The sequence below is a fragment of the Hemitrygon akajei genome, chromosome 23 (genome assembly GCF_048418815.1).
Source record: "Hemitrygon akajei chromosome 23, sHemAka1.3, whole genome shotgun sequence".
NCBI classification, from domain to species: domain Eukaryota; kingdom Metazoa; phylum Chordata; class Chondrichthyes; order Myliobatiformes; family Dasyatidae; genus Hemitrygon; species Hemitrygon akajei.
Window position 1 is genome coordinate 42298530 of NC_133146.1, and position 13638 is coordinate 42312167.

At 40.1% G+C, this 13638-nt stretch overlaps 1 protein-coding gene across 3 annotated transcripts in view; it reads right to left on the bottom strand.

Moving 5' to 3' along the window:
* adgra1b (adhesion G protein-coupled receptor A1b) overlaps window positions 1-13638 on the bottom strand; it is a 533717-nt gene that overhangs the window by 365103 nt on the left and 154976 nt on the right. The window lies entirely within an intron of this gene.

The window sequence follows — 13638 nt, forward strand, 5'->3', positions numbered from 1 at the left end:
ACAAAGCTGCAATGTGACATCCTATCCCTTGTGTTTACTATCCTGTCCAATTAAGCAAGCATGACATATACAAAATGCTGGAGGAACTCAGCAGGCCAGGCATCATCCATGGAGAACAGTACAGTCAATGTTTCAGGCTAAGACCCTTCGGCAGGACTGAAGAAAAAAGCCCTTTTCACTACTTTAAAGTATTTGTGTCACCAGTTTTGGTGAACTATGAGAATACGTACACGACGTTGTAAGAACTTAGCAGGTCAGGCAGCATCCGTGAGAAAAGAGTAACCAACGTTTTGGGCCGAGACCCTTCATCAGGAATGGGGGGGAAGAGTGGGCTGAAGCCCAGTAATAGAGATAGGGGAGGGGGAAGGGCTAGAGGCGCCAAGTGGAGAACCAATCAGAGGAAGGATAAAGGGGGGAGGGGATAAGCATGAAAGAACTGTAGAGGTAAAGGAGCAGAAAGTTGAAAGGGGAGAGAGGCAGAGAAGGACCTAGGATAGGGGAACGGGGAGGGGGAGGGGGAGGGAATTTCCGGAAATTGGGGAATTCGATGTTTATACCACCAGGCTGGAGGCTACCCAGATGGTAGATGAGGTGTTGCTCCTCCAACCTGAGTTTGGCCTCATCATGGCAGTAGAGGAGGCCATGTATGGACATATCCAGATGGGAATGAGAGGCAGAGTTGAAGTGAGTGGCAACCGTGACGTCCTGTCTATTGTGACGGATGGAGCGGAGGTGCTCGACGAAGCGGTCCCCCAATCTGCGTTGGTCTCGCCGATGTAGAGGAGCCCGCACCGGATGCAATAGACAACTCCAGCAGACTCGCAGGTGAAGTGTTGCCTCACCTGGAAGGACTGTCTGGGGCCCGGAATGGTGGTAAGGGGGGAGGTGTGGGGACAGGTGTAGCATTTGCGCTTACAGGGTTGGGTGCCGGGTGGGAGTTCTGTGGGGAGGGACGTGTGGATCAGGTAGTCGCGGAGGGAACGATTCCTGCGAAAAGCTGAGAGGGGTAGGGAGGGAAAGATGTGCTGGGTGGTGGGGTCCTGTTGAAGGTGGCGGAAGTTGCGGAGGATAATGTGTTGGATCCGGAGGCTGGTGGGGTGGTAGGTGAAGACAAGGGGAACCCTGTCCCTGTTGTGGTGACGGGAGGATGGGTTAAGGGCTGAAGTGTGGGAAGTGGAGGAGATATGGGTGAGGGCATCTTTGATGATGCCAGAAGGGAAACCACGATCCTGAAAGAAAGAGGACATTTGAGAAGTCCAGGAATGGAAAGCCTCATCCTGGGAGCAGATGCAGCGGAGACGGAGGAACTGGAAATAGGGAATGGCATTTTTGCATTGGGCAGGGTGGGAAGAGGTATAGTCAAGATAGTTATGGGAGTGCCCTCCACTCTCTCCGCACTAACCCCAACCTCACCATCAAACCTGCAGACAAAGGTGGTGCCGTAGTAGTCTGGTGGATGGACCTCTACCTCACTGAGGCCAAACGGCAGCTCTCCAACACCTCCTCCTACTTACCCCTGCCACAGGACCCCGCCAAAAAGCATCAATCCACCGTCTCACGCACCATCTCCACCCTCATCAACTCCGGACACCTTCCTCCCTCAGCCAAAAAACTCATAATTCCCACACCCCGCACAGCTCGGTTTTACCTCCTCCCCAAGATCCACAAGCCTGACTGTCCCGGCAGACCCATAGTTTCAGCCTGCTCCTGCCCCACCGAACTTGTGTTCGTCGAGCACCTCCGCTCCGTCCGTCACAATAGACAGGACCTCCCGGTTGCCACCCACTTCAACTCTGCCTCTCATTCCCATCTGGATATGTCCATACATGGCCTCCTCTACTGCCATGATGAGGCCAAACTCAGGTCGGAGGAGCAACACCTCATCTACCGTCTGGGTGGCCTCCAGCCTGGTGGTATAAACACTGAATTCCCCAATTTCCGGTAATTCCCTCCCCCTCCCCTTTCCCCTATCCCAGGTCCCTCTCTGCCTCTCTCCCCTTTCAACTTTCTGCTCCTTTATCTCTACAGTTCTTTCATGCTTATCTCCTCCCTCCTTTATCCTTCCTCTGATTGGTTCTCCACCTGGCGCCTCTAGTCCTTCCCCCTCCCCTATCTCTATTACTGGGCTTCAGCGCTCTCTTCCCCACCCCCATTCCTGATGAAGGGTCTCGGCCCGAAATGTTGGCTACTCTTTTCTCACGGATGCTGCCTGACCTGCTGAGTTCTCCAGCATCGTGTACGTATTCTTTGATCCACAGCATCTGCAGTTGTATTTTTGTGTGTTGGTGAACTATGTATTTGCATCCTACTGTAGGTCTTTCTATTCTATAAAACCTCGCAGTTCCCTGAGTTAACTTTGCAAGCCCCGCCTAAGTTAACATAATAAAATGCATCACTTTGCAAATATCTAAATTAAATTCCACCTGCCATTCTTCTGCCAACTTTCCCATTTGATCTGGATCATATTTTAACCTTAGACAAACCTTTACTATCAACCACAGAAGCAATTTTGGTGTCAACCACAGACTTAATAATCACTTACCTATATTCTCATCAAATCTTTAATATATATGACACACAACAGAGGTCAGAGCACTGCAGCACACCACAGACTACAGGCACCAGTCTATTTCCTCTCCCCATGAAGAAAATATGGGGATCAAAACAAGTTTTTAAAAAGCACCAACTGGTAAGTAGTGTGCTAGTCCACTGGAGTGCTTGGTTATGTCTGAAGCAAAAAAGACGAAATGAAATAGATAAAAGTGAGAAGCAATAAAAAGTGTTTTTTAAAAAACTATGACCAAACTTATAACCAGCTCATTAAGTATGATACATTTTCTAAAATATCTTTTGAGCTTTGATTTAAAGTTGTAGACCGGTTAATACCGAGAACCTATTCAATAAAGTAGGAAAGTAAAGTAAACAATGATACAAGTGTAGCCCTCTCACTGAGGCTCTAAACAAACTAGGCTTGTTAGCTAACTCTGGCTAACAACCACGTGACTCAGTATTGCATGGGTAACAGTGAGAAGGCAACCTTCAATAAGCAACACACGTGTTGAGTGGGCATGATTCGGGTTCAACCAAACAGGAAAGTTGGAATGAAAATTGAGGGAATGAAAATTGTGGTGAATGCTATATTAATACTGTCCCATGCAAAGTTATCACTCACCAGGAAATAACAAAGCTTACATCAGAATAAAATAAAGATACTTCAACTTTGACAACCGTTAATAGAAAAAGAAAAGGTCCCATTACAGTGAAACCAGTCTAAGTGTGCACATAAACGTTGGAGCCCATTTCTGGACAGTCGGGTGCTTTGCTTTGATTACTCACACGCTGAACAAACGTTCTGCATGAAAGGCACCAGCTACAGTTCAAACTCTCAAAGCCAAACTGGCTAACGCAGGGGTATTGGCACTTCCTCCTTGGAACCATTCATCTGCTCAAAGTGCTTCCTAAAATGGGATTTCTCCTTCAGGCGGGATTCTGCGAGCATTTTTGCCTGTGCTCTTCTCCACACCTGCTTCTTCTTCCAATCCCTGCCAACAGAAAACCCAGAACCAACCCACCGTCCCTCAGAAATCAGATCCTGCCCAGCTCTCTCTAATGTTCCATGGCATACCATTGAGCAGAATGATTCCATGACAAACCCAATTGACTGACACATTTCTAAACTGAGCAAACGGCTCCTTATCTTAGCAGAAACCAAAATACTGATCTGTGAAACTTAATTAGCACAACATACTCTTTTACAGGACAGCTGCAGAAACTAGCACAACAGAAGTGTGGAGGAAAAATTAAGCTTAAGGACTGGGGGTAGTCCTGACAAAGGGTCTCGGCCCGAAACGTCGACAGCGCTTCTCCCTATAGATGCTGCCTGGCCTGCTGCGTTCCACCAGCATTTTGTGTGTGTTGTTGTTTGAATTTCCAGCATCTGCAGATTTCCTCGTGTTTGCTCTTAAGGACTGGGGGTTGGCAGAGTCATGGAGATGTTGTGATGGGGAGAAGAATGGGTTTATCTTCCTTGTGCCAACAAACAATAGATCATGTCATCAGTCATATGGGTGCTAAATTTGTGTAAATTGCAGAAAGAGTGCCTGGAGACCAGCTTAACTAGTGTGATTAGATTGACAGGATGAATTTTAAATTGTAACCTTGCATTGGTGCAGACATTGTGAGGAACAGTTCCCCGTGAATTCACGAATTAAAGGCAGTAACTAGTTTTGTGTTTGATTGGTACTATCTTCTCTAACAAGTCGTAATGCAATAAAACATGCTCTTAACCAGGGCATTCCACAAACAATAATTCCACACCCATTTAGGTTTAAAAGTAAATGTCATATAAATTCATCTTATTTACTTTGAGAATGTAACATAATTTGTGTGATAGATATTATTCTTTTTGATTTTGGAACATTGTCAGGGTAATTCAATAAAACATAGGACTGATAAAACAATTAAGTTAAGCAGCTGTAAAAATGACTTAACATTTTGAAATGTGAGAAAGAGATCGACACCAGTGACTCTCGGCAAAAAGGACGGCCAGATGCTTTTCTGTTTTTAATCATAGTGGTATCTGATGAAGACATCAAAAATAGAAAGACTTTTAAGAGTCTCTGGGATTATGAATGTGAATTGATTTATTTCCCCTTTCTTCAAGAACAGTGTTTGGAACCTAAATATACCCTCATTGAACAACACTTTATTCTTGGATTTACATACACAACTGCATTCTTATAGCTCCCCATTGCACATTGATAATTACATTACTAACAGCTTTGCTAATTGTGCAATTGTCACTGCAGATCAGTAGTGACGTCAATAATCACTAAATCATAAACTTGAGAGATAATGCAGATGCAGGAAATCTTGAGCAATGCAGGTAAAATGGGTCCTGTTGCGATGAAGGAGTCTGTGCTTATGACTCTATAAATCTGTGAGTGGCTAAACATATACAGGAAAGGTATCTTTTTAATGATAGATAGCCATTTTTGATTGAGATAACTTTATACTGTATAAAGGGAATTTCATAACAGTTGGCTAACCTGATTCTATACACCAATAAAATTCTGATATCTACACACAGGGGATGGACAGAGAGATATCAGGGAATACTTATTGAAATGAATGATATTCCGAGATTTCTCTACACTTACTTTCAATTTCCAGAGGTTTCTGACTGCTGATGAAGAGTTTATAGAAATGCTCCTCATAAAAGACTAACAAAGCCAATGCAATTGCCCTACTGGGTTATATATTCTACACACAATTAAGTATTTTCAATGGGCACATATATTATAATAAAATCTTTATTTGAAGACATTTTAGTTTGCTATAAAAACATTGTGAATTTTTTTTCTCTAAACTGTTTCCAGAGGGCATGAATTTAAGGTGAGAGGTAAGATCATTTCAACGGTGATGTGAGGGGCAACAGTGGTGGATGCCTGGAATGCATTGCCTGCGGTGGTTAGAGGCAGATACATTAGGGACTTCTAAAAGACGTTTACATAGGCACACAAATGTGAGGAAAATGGGAGAATATAGACATTGTGGAGGCAGAAGACATTAGTTGGCCAATTGATTACTAAGTTAATTTGTTCAGCACAATATTTTGGGCCAAGGAGCCTGCTCCTGTACTGTTCTATGTTCTATGTGCAAACCTAATAACTATGAGCAATTCAGTCAACAAACATAGAAGTGTTCTTAAATTACTCGCAAATTTACTCATGTCCAAACACTAAAGTTTAAAAAAATGAATCTACAAACATAAAACATCATGGAAAATCTACTGGTTTGCTTTATTTCACATAAATCCAGATTATCAATTTCCAAACAGTATGCAATCAGCTAAACTCCAAAAATAAAATCTGGAAATTCTCATGAAATGGCAATTTGCCCAAAGGACCTGAATATTTGTCTTCTAATTTCCTCATTACAATTAGTTAGTTTCTGAATTCAGGCAGAACTAGCTAGAAATACAAATCAATTCCCCATCTTAATTCATCGAGAAAGCCCATGGCCCAAGAGCAATGTGACTACAGCTGGACAAACTCAAAGTATCAGGGATCATAAAATGATTCCCAAGTTTTATTGCACCAGAAACTGCATTTCAGAGACCGTGCCTGTACTAAATTTAAAATCGGACTGTTTTGGGCTGTGACTTATTCAGCTAAGTGTATACATAGAGTTGATAATTAAAATATAACATGCTAAACCAGTGAAAATCTTAAATCCAGTGTTAAGTATGGACAACATGCATAATTTCTGTTTCAATTGTGCAAATAAGATCTTTTGTGAGAACTAATGGCAATTGGCCTAACATATACAAATGCATTCAATGACATCACTTTTTAAAAAATAAGTTATGGACAATTTGTAAGTTGATATCTTAATTGGCAAAATGCCAGAGTCCTGGCCACTTGCAAAGATTTAATAGAAAACAGAACTGTGAACTCCTGTCAAGCCAACAGCCTGTCTGAAATACATCTCAATGTCCCCAAGTGACACATGCATGAAATAATATAAAGTTAATCATAAGCAGAGTACAGCTATAACATGTACACAAGCTGAATTATGTGCTAAAAAAAGAGTCAGTAGTGTGGTTGCCACTCAGAAATATATGGTGGTCTAAGGACTAAGCACAAAAGACTTAAGCAGACTTTTAAAAACACACAAAAGAACCTCATTGGTAAAAACAGTGTTTACAAAGGCTGAAATTGACTATACCATTTATTGTTTTAAGCATCAGAAGTACTTTGTTCAAATCATTGACTACATTTGGATCAGAAAGTAAGAAAGATTTATCTGATCCATTTCAGAGATGCACATGCATAACTGGAATCATTTACCAGACACAGTCTGACAGGACTCAAACCTTTAATTGGTAAGTGTGGAAATTCTCACAAATTGCTCTAAATTTATAGCTCATGTAGCCACAAGAGCTTCTCACTCCTTTTTCCCTATTCCCTCCACCCCAGGCAAACAATGGAGTTTGTTGTTCCAGAATTCACTTTCAATTGGGAACCTGACACACAGAGAAAATAAACTGAAGCAATGAAAGTATTTCTTTTATATTTCGCAGGTACACCTTATTTCAGTTCACACTTTGTTTGTGAAGAAATTCTGACTTCAAAGTCCTCCTTTTATCACCAGCAATCTTAGCATAGAACACTTCTTTTTAAAATATGGAAACACTTTCTCAGTCAAATGTAAAATAACAAATTCATTCTCAATCTTTGAAAATTTCTGGGTTAAGATGTTGCAGTGAGACATAACAAAGGACAGAGGCCAATGGCCAGATCAAGTCCGTAATTTTAAAGCTCAGAGGATTTCTAGATGTAAAGGGAATCAGCCCAAATGACTTCCCTTATAATAAGCACTCATATATGGATAATGCACTGTAGATGTGCTCTGAATAATATAGAGGAATGTACTTTCATTCCACTTGTAAAGTTCTTTCTGATTTAGTATCTGGGAAGTCCCTCAGTTTTAATTTCTTTCCCCCAAAAACATATAAATTATTAAAAGAATTAAGCATTTCATACTCCATTACCAAGTTCATCATGATTCATTATGAGTTCAGTTTTATTGGCAAGATGAAAATGTTAAAGGGTGAGTAAGCAAACAAATTGCAAATGCTGCAAGTCTTCAGTACAGCAAAAACATGTCAAAAATGTATAAATTGTGTAGCACCATGGAAGGAGAAAGCAACTAATTATTATCCTGAAAGCAAATGGCACATGGATGATAGAAAAATGAAGGGCTCTATGGGAGGGAAGTGTTAGACCGATCTGAGAGCAGGTTAAAAGTTCAGCACAACATTGTGGTCCAAAGGGCCTCTACTGTGCGGCACTGTTCTGTGTTCCATGTTCAAATTTCTTCATCTACCTATTGTGAATTTCAAATACTGTACATTCTGCTTTAACCATTAAATTAAATGATCTTGCTAAATTAAAACACTGGGAGTTTTTGTTTCATATACATGAAATTTCAATTGTTTACCTATTGGGAATTTAATTGTCAATTAGGTTATAAATCGAGGAACTTCATAACAATACTACTCATGTAATAAACTTTTCAAAGGGGTGTTTGGAAGACTGAATGTCCAAATCTAAACCTAAGAAAACTGTAAATTTTTCTTTAGACCAGGTTCTTCCTTTGGGAGCTCTTCTCGGCTGGAACCAAAATGTTCCAAGATGAACTTGGCAGAACATACTTCCAACTTTCATTACTTAAGGTTATGGTATCAAAATCCCCTTTAGTCATACAATATGTTCTCTTATTCAGAATGATTTACATTGACTCCACAGAGTCTATTTAGCAATTGTTCACCATGCACCATCTGCAATTTGCTTACTGCTTACAGCACTTTTCCTGAAAGCAAAAACATACAAATGCCATTGTTTCATTTATGTGAAGAAATTCTCTTCAATTAATTCAAAATGAAATTTGAATATATCATCATATCTCATCCAACTGTATTTTTGAGTGCCATTATTAGTTTTTAACCATGCAGACCAACTCGCCCTCAATTCAATTGATTGGGGGAATCTAGCAGCCAAAATGAAGGATGACAGTAATTAGTTTGGTGATGGTATTGGATTCTATACAATGTCCTTTCAGAAACTGGAAACAACACCAGGGACAGCATCAATATCAGCAGATTGACTCATTAAAGAAGAAATAAATATTTTGTTTCATATTTGGGTGTTCAATCAATCAAACCTACTCCTTATATAATTGAGGCAAGCAAGACTCCCATGCCCCATCTTAACAGTGTTTTACAGAGGCACTATCCTGACAAATTCCATCTCCATCTGGTATGGGAGCAGTTGAGCATCAGACCAAAAACCCCTACAAAGTACTATGAGAATGGCTGAGAGGATCAGAGGAGTCACCCTGCCATCCATTGGGAACATTTATCAGAAGCGCTGCGTACACAGAACCCTTAGTATTATTTTAAAGATCCCACACAACCATCCAGCATCCTCTTTGACTTTCTATCACCAGGCAGGAGACTATGATGCATAAAAACAAGAAAGGTCAGGATGAGAAACAGTTTCTTCCCCCAGGTCATTAGGTTTCTGAACTCCCTACTGGAGTCACCAGTTAATATGTTCCAGTATAATATTTAATACTAATGCACTTTAGTTTGTTACTTATGTGTGATTCGCCTGTAAATTTTATCCTTACCTTCATAGGTTATTGCGTGTTATGTGTGTTACATGTACTGGCGTGCTTTACACCCAGTACTCAACCAAATTTGGTGACCAAATCACTTGATACTACATCACACAATCTACACTCCTTTCAACTTACTGGCTGAGATACTGTTGTCAGTTAGTACTCTGAAATTTAGATTGTGTCTGGTGTAATGTTTGATCATTATTCCAATTAATGTACATGAAATACAACACTTTAGTTACACTAAAGCAAAATAATATTATAATTCAACAGTCCAAAATTGAAACATATAATGCCCGTGTGTTCAGAGCAGCATCAACTGAAGTGACACCTTGGCTCAGATGTTTCTTTTCAAATCTGAACTGGAAGGCTATGCAGTTCAAATACTACTTAAAAGTTTTCAGTTCTTAACCTGAATCAATATCTTAGACCTTCTGTTTACTCTTGAAACCACTGTTTTCAAAGGGGAGTGATTTTCTTGTGCTGATTATTTTAACATTTCCATAACTCCTTAAAGAAGAGATTTTATTCAATGCCTAACACCAGTAATCCAAATTAACCAATCCTTAGGGTATGTGTGGTATTGGGATCTTGCTATCTGTGAATTAGTTACTGAATTTTGGAATATGGAAGATTTTGTAGAGATAGTATTTGACATGCTTTTCCTACGCTTGACATGCCTGTTGTATGTGGTTGAGGTCTCAGAAGTTTATAGGAAGGTAGATATAGCAGTTGGCCCATTAACCTAAAGTTCTGTCGCACACTTCATGGTGTGGTGCTCTTTATCAGTAATTGATCAAAGAATCTGCTGGTACATTGAAAGTAGTGGTAAATTTTGTCATCAATAATTGGCTTTGGTGAGACGTTGCTCCCACTATACAGGAAATGATCTACATTTTTCCAGTCATGACATGAATTTTTGCAGTCGGAAGGCAACATGGTGCAGTTGGAACTAATTGGTAAAAGACATTTATCACATGAATGTGCAGTGTAAGTTTCATCCTTTTGTATGCTTGCCAGCAAGTCTGTGCAAAAGTGAAGAATTGTTTGTTTACTACAGCTCAACTACTGGGGTTTGGATGACTTTGGTATGAACTTGTTAGAGGTAAGGAGAAACAAATTGAGAAAGAAATGAACAAATAGCGAGAAAAAGCATCAAATGTCACTTCAAATGATCAATTTACCATGAAAGAATATATGGCCATCAGCAACCACAAACAGTGAAAACATTGCAATCGTACCTCAATATGATCAACATCATTAAAATAGTGCACAGCCTGGTTTTTAACTGTGTGTCTCAATCTCATCACATTTTCTATTCAATGTGGTCACAGACTGAAAGAAAATACATAAAACAACTGTAATCCACTGAATGCCAATCCCATTTCTGAAAGATCTGTACTGCACCGACAATATCAAACTGCTCTCAATTTATCCAAGGGATATGTGAGAGAAAACAGATGAATAACTTGAATTTAATTATGTGTCTGCCATACAGAGGAATATTTAATTTGATTACACTGAGTAGAGGGAATGATGAAATACTGCTGCTCTCTTGATTAAAATTAGGGACTACTTATGTGGATCATGGCTAGTCCTCTTTCATGGAATAAAATTTAGGTTTTCAAAGAACTGTCTCTACTCACCCCCACTGATCACAACTTCCAGCATCTCTATGATGCAGTTAAGCTCAAAAAATACAGAAGCTGTCTTTTGCGATTCTTTAATCCTCCACAGAGTACGATCTTATAGAAGATGGAATCAGTACAGAGACGATGTACAGCCGTGGCCCGAAACGTCGACTGTTTATTCCTCTCCATTGATGCTGGTTGATCTTTGAGTTCTTTCAGTATTTTGTGTGTGTTGCTCTGGAATTCCAGCTTCTCTTGTGCTTATCAATACAGAGTCAGTGAATTGATGCAAACTTTAATTTTTTAAGCCCTATTGTCACCACTGGAACATTTAAAGCTTTTCCTTGATTAAGGTGTAACTGGATCTTTTATGCTATAAGAGATTATAAATGGATTCAATATGAATCCCTCTGAACATAAAACAAGGTCATTCCAAGGAATTGTGGCAATGCACAGTAGGAAACAGCTAATCATCGGCTAATGTGGGCCGATGAAAGTAGTAATAGCACAGTTGCAAGCTGCTCCCTGACAATTCCAGTGCCTCGGGTTCAATCCAGTGCTCTCTGTCTGGAATTCATATGTTCTCTGTGATCATTCGGATATACCCTAGGTGTTCCAGCTTGCATTCCCCGGTCACTGCAAGTTGCATAGTCATAGACAGCACTGAAACAGGCTCTTCAGCCCATCTATTCTGTGCTGAACTATTATTGTGCCTAGTCCCATCGACCTACACATGGGCACTACACTCCATACCCCTCCCATCTACGTATGTACTTACACAAACTTCTCTTAAATGTTGAAATCAAACCTGCATTCACTACTTCTGCTAGCTGCTCGTTCTGCACTCTCACCACTCTCTGTGTGAAGTAGTTCTGCATCATGTTCCCCTTAAACATTTCACCTTTCACCCTCAACCCATGACCTCTATTTCTAGTCTCATCCAGCCTCAGTGGAAAAGTCCTGCTCGCATTTACCCTATTTATACCCCTCATCATTTTATATAGCTCTAACTCAATGCAGTGTAATGACTTGACTGTATGAACAGTGTGCAAGACAAGCTTTTCACTGTACCTTGGTACGCAATAGTAATAAACTAATACCAATACAAAAAAAACTGGGTGGCAGGGTAGAGATACGTCTCTACCAAAGGAGGTGCAAGGTGTTATCTTCGCTCTACTAAACTGCAGGTCAACTTGGGAAAGGTGTGGCACCTGCTTAGTCCCCCAATCAGGGTCAGATGGAGCCATGGGAGCAGGTGGTGGATGGTCATATGAGCAGCTGGTGCATATACATCACACGTCCTGGTTATGCAACCACTAACACCAGGAGCCCAATCTCTAAAGTTCGTGCTGCTTCCCTCGGAGGGGCTGCTGGTTTGTGTCGCTTCCCTTGGAGAGGCCGTTGGGTCTTGATGCTCTCAGAGATGTTATCGAAAATCTGAGATTTATGGATTGGACTGTAGTTCATATTGGCCTCTTTCAGTTCTATGATTCTTTTCATGCTCTTGCCTATTCTTTCTTGTTGCCGATTGGTGGGCTGAGAGTTTGATCTTCTGATCTGCTAGTTTTTGTGCGAGGGAGATGTTGGGGAGTTTGTGGTTTGTGAGTTTTTGCTTATTTTTCTGTTCATGGGGAGGATTTGATGTCTCTATGGTTTTCTCTCTGTTATCACGATCTGACGAAGACAAAACTTAGAGTTATATTCTGTATACATACACTGGTGATAAAATGAACTTCTGATCTTTAACCTTTGAGTATTGATTATGGTTGGGGTCATCCATCTTGTAAAGATACTGCCCAGAAGAATGCAATGGCACACCACTTCTGTAGAAAAAATCACCAAGAACAATCATGATCAAAGACCATAATCACCTACGTATGTCATATGATATGGCACATGATGATGATATACACAAAAATCGGGAGTATAATATGAGAATTTCATAGCAAATTCTACAGATTTCTAAGGTAAAAATTACATGCACAGTTCATGGTCTTAATTCCTTACAAAGGACTTCAAATTTTGACTTGAAGTTCTGCAAAATAATCTGAAGGCTGTTATAAATGGAGTCCTTTTACTTCCTGGTTTGTTGTCTGCAAAAACTATTCAGTCTGATTGTGTCAATGAAGAGGTTAGGCACCCAACATTCCTGGTCATTAGAGCTCTTCTATGGGAGGCAACAGACTACTGTTAGGTTGGAATAATGTGAATCAACAACACAAAGATCATTAAATCTTTGTGGGCCACTTTACTCAGGGTCAGTTGTAAGCAATATCCATGCACTACTGATTGAAAAATACAGGCCATTGTGTTCGTACAGCTACTCATTATGTTAGTTCTGCATGACTTGCAATGATGTGTGGAAAAAAAGGAGAAACAGCTGCTCTCAGTTATAAAAATCATGCCTACTTTAATGTCTTAAAAGTGGTGAATATAGCTTAGTTCAAATCATTTGTGATAGTTCTATCGAAATCTGATCAATGTGGTCTATTATGTAAGGGAAGCTGAATTATTAGATACGCTGTAAATACACATCACTCTCTCCATAAAATGAAATGACTATACACAGTTAAATCTTGATAAATGTATTTTATTTTGCCAAAATATGTTTGGATCAAAATCTCAATAAGCTGGTTAAAAATAGCCAATGTAATCATTGTTGCAGTTCTGTGCATTTAATGACACAGTCAGTAAAGTGACTTTTGCAAAAGAACTGAAAAATAAATGTGATTACACCTTGGCAGTGGTTAAACTGAGTTTCATGTGTCTACCATTAAAACCCAGGAAATAAGGAACATTTTAAGCCTGGATCAGGGTTTTC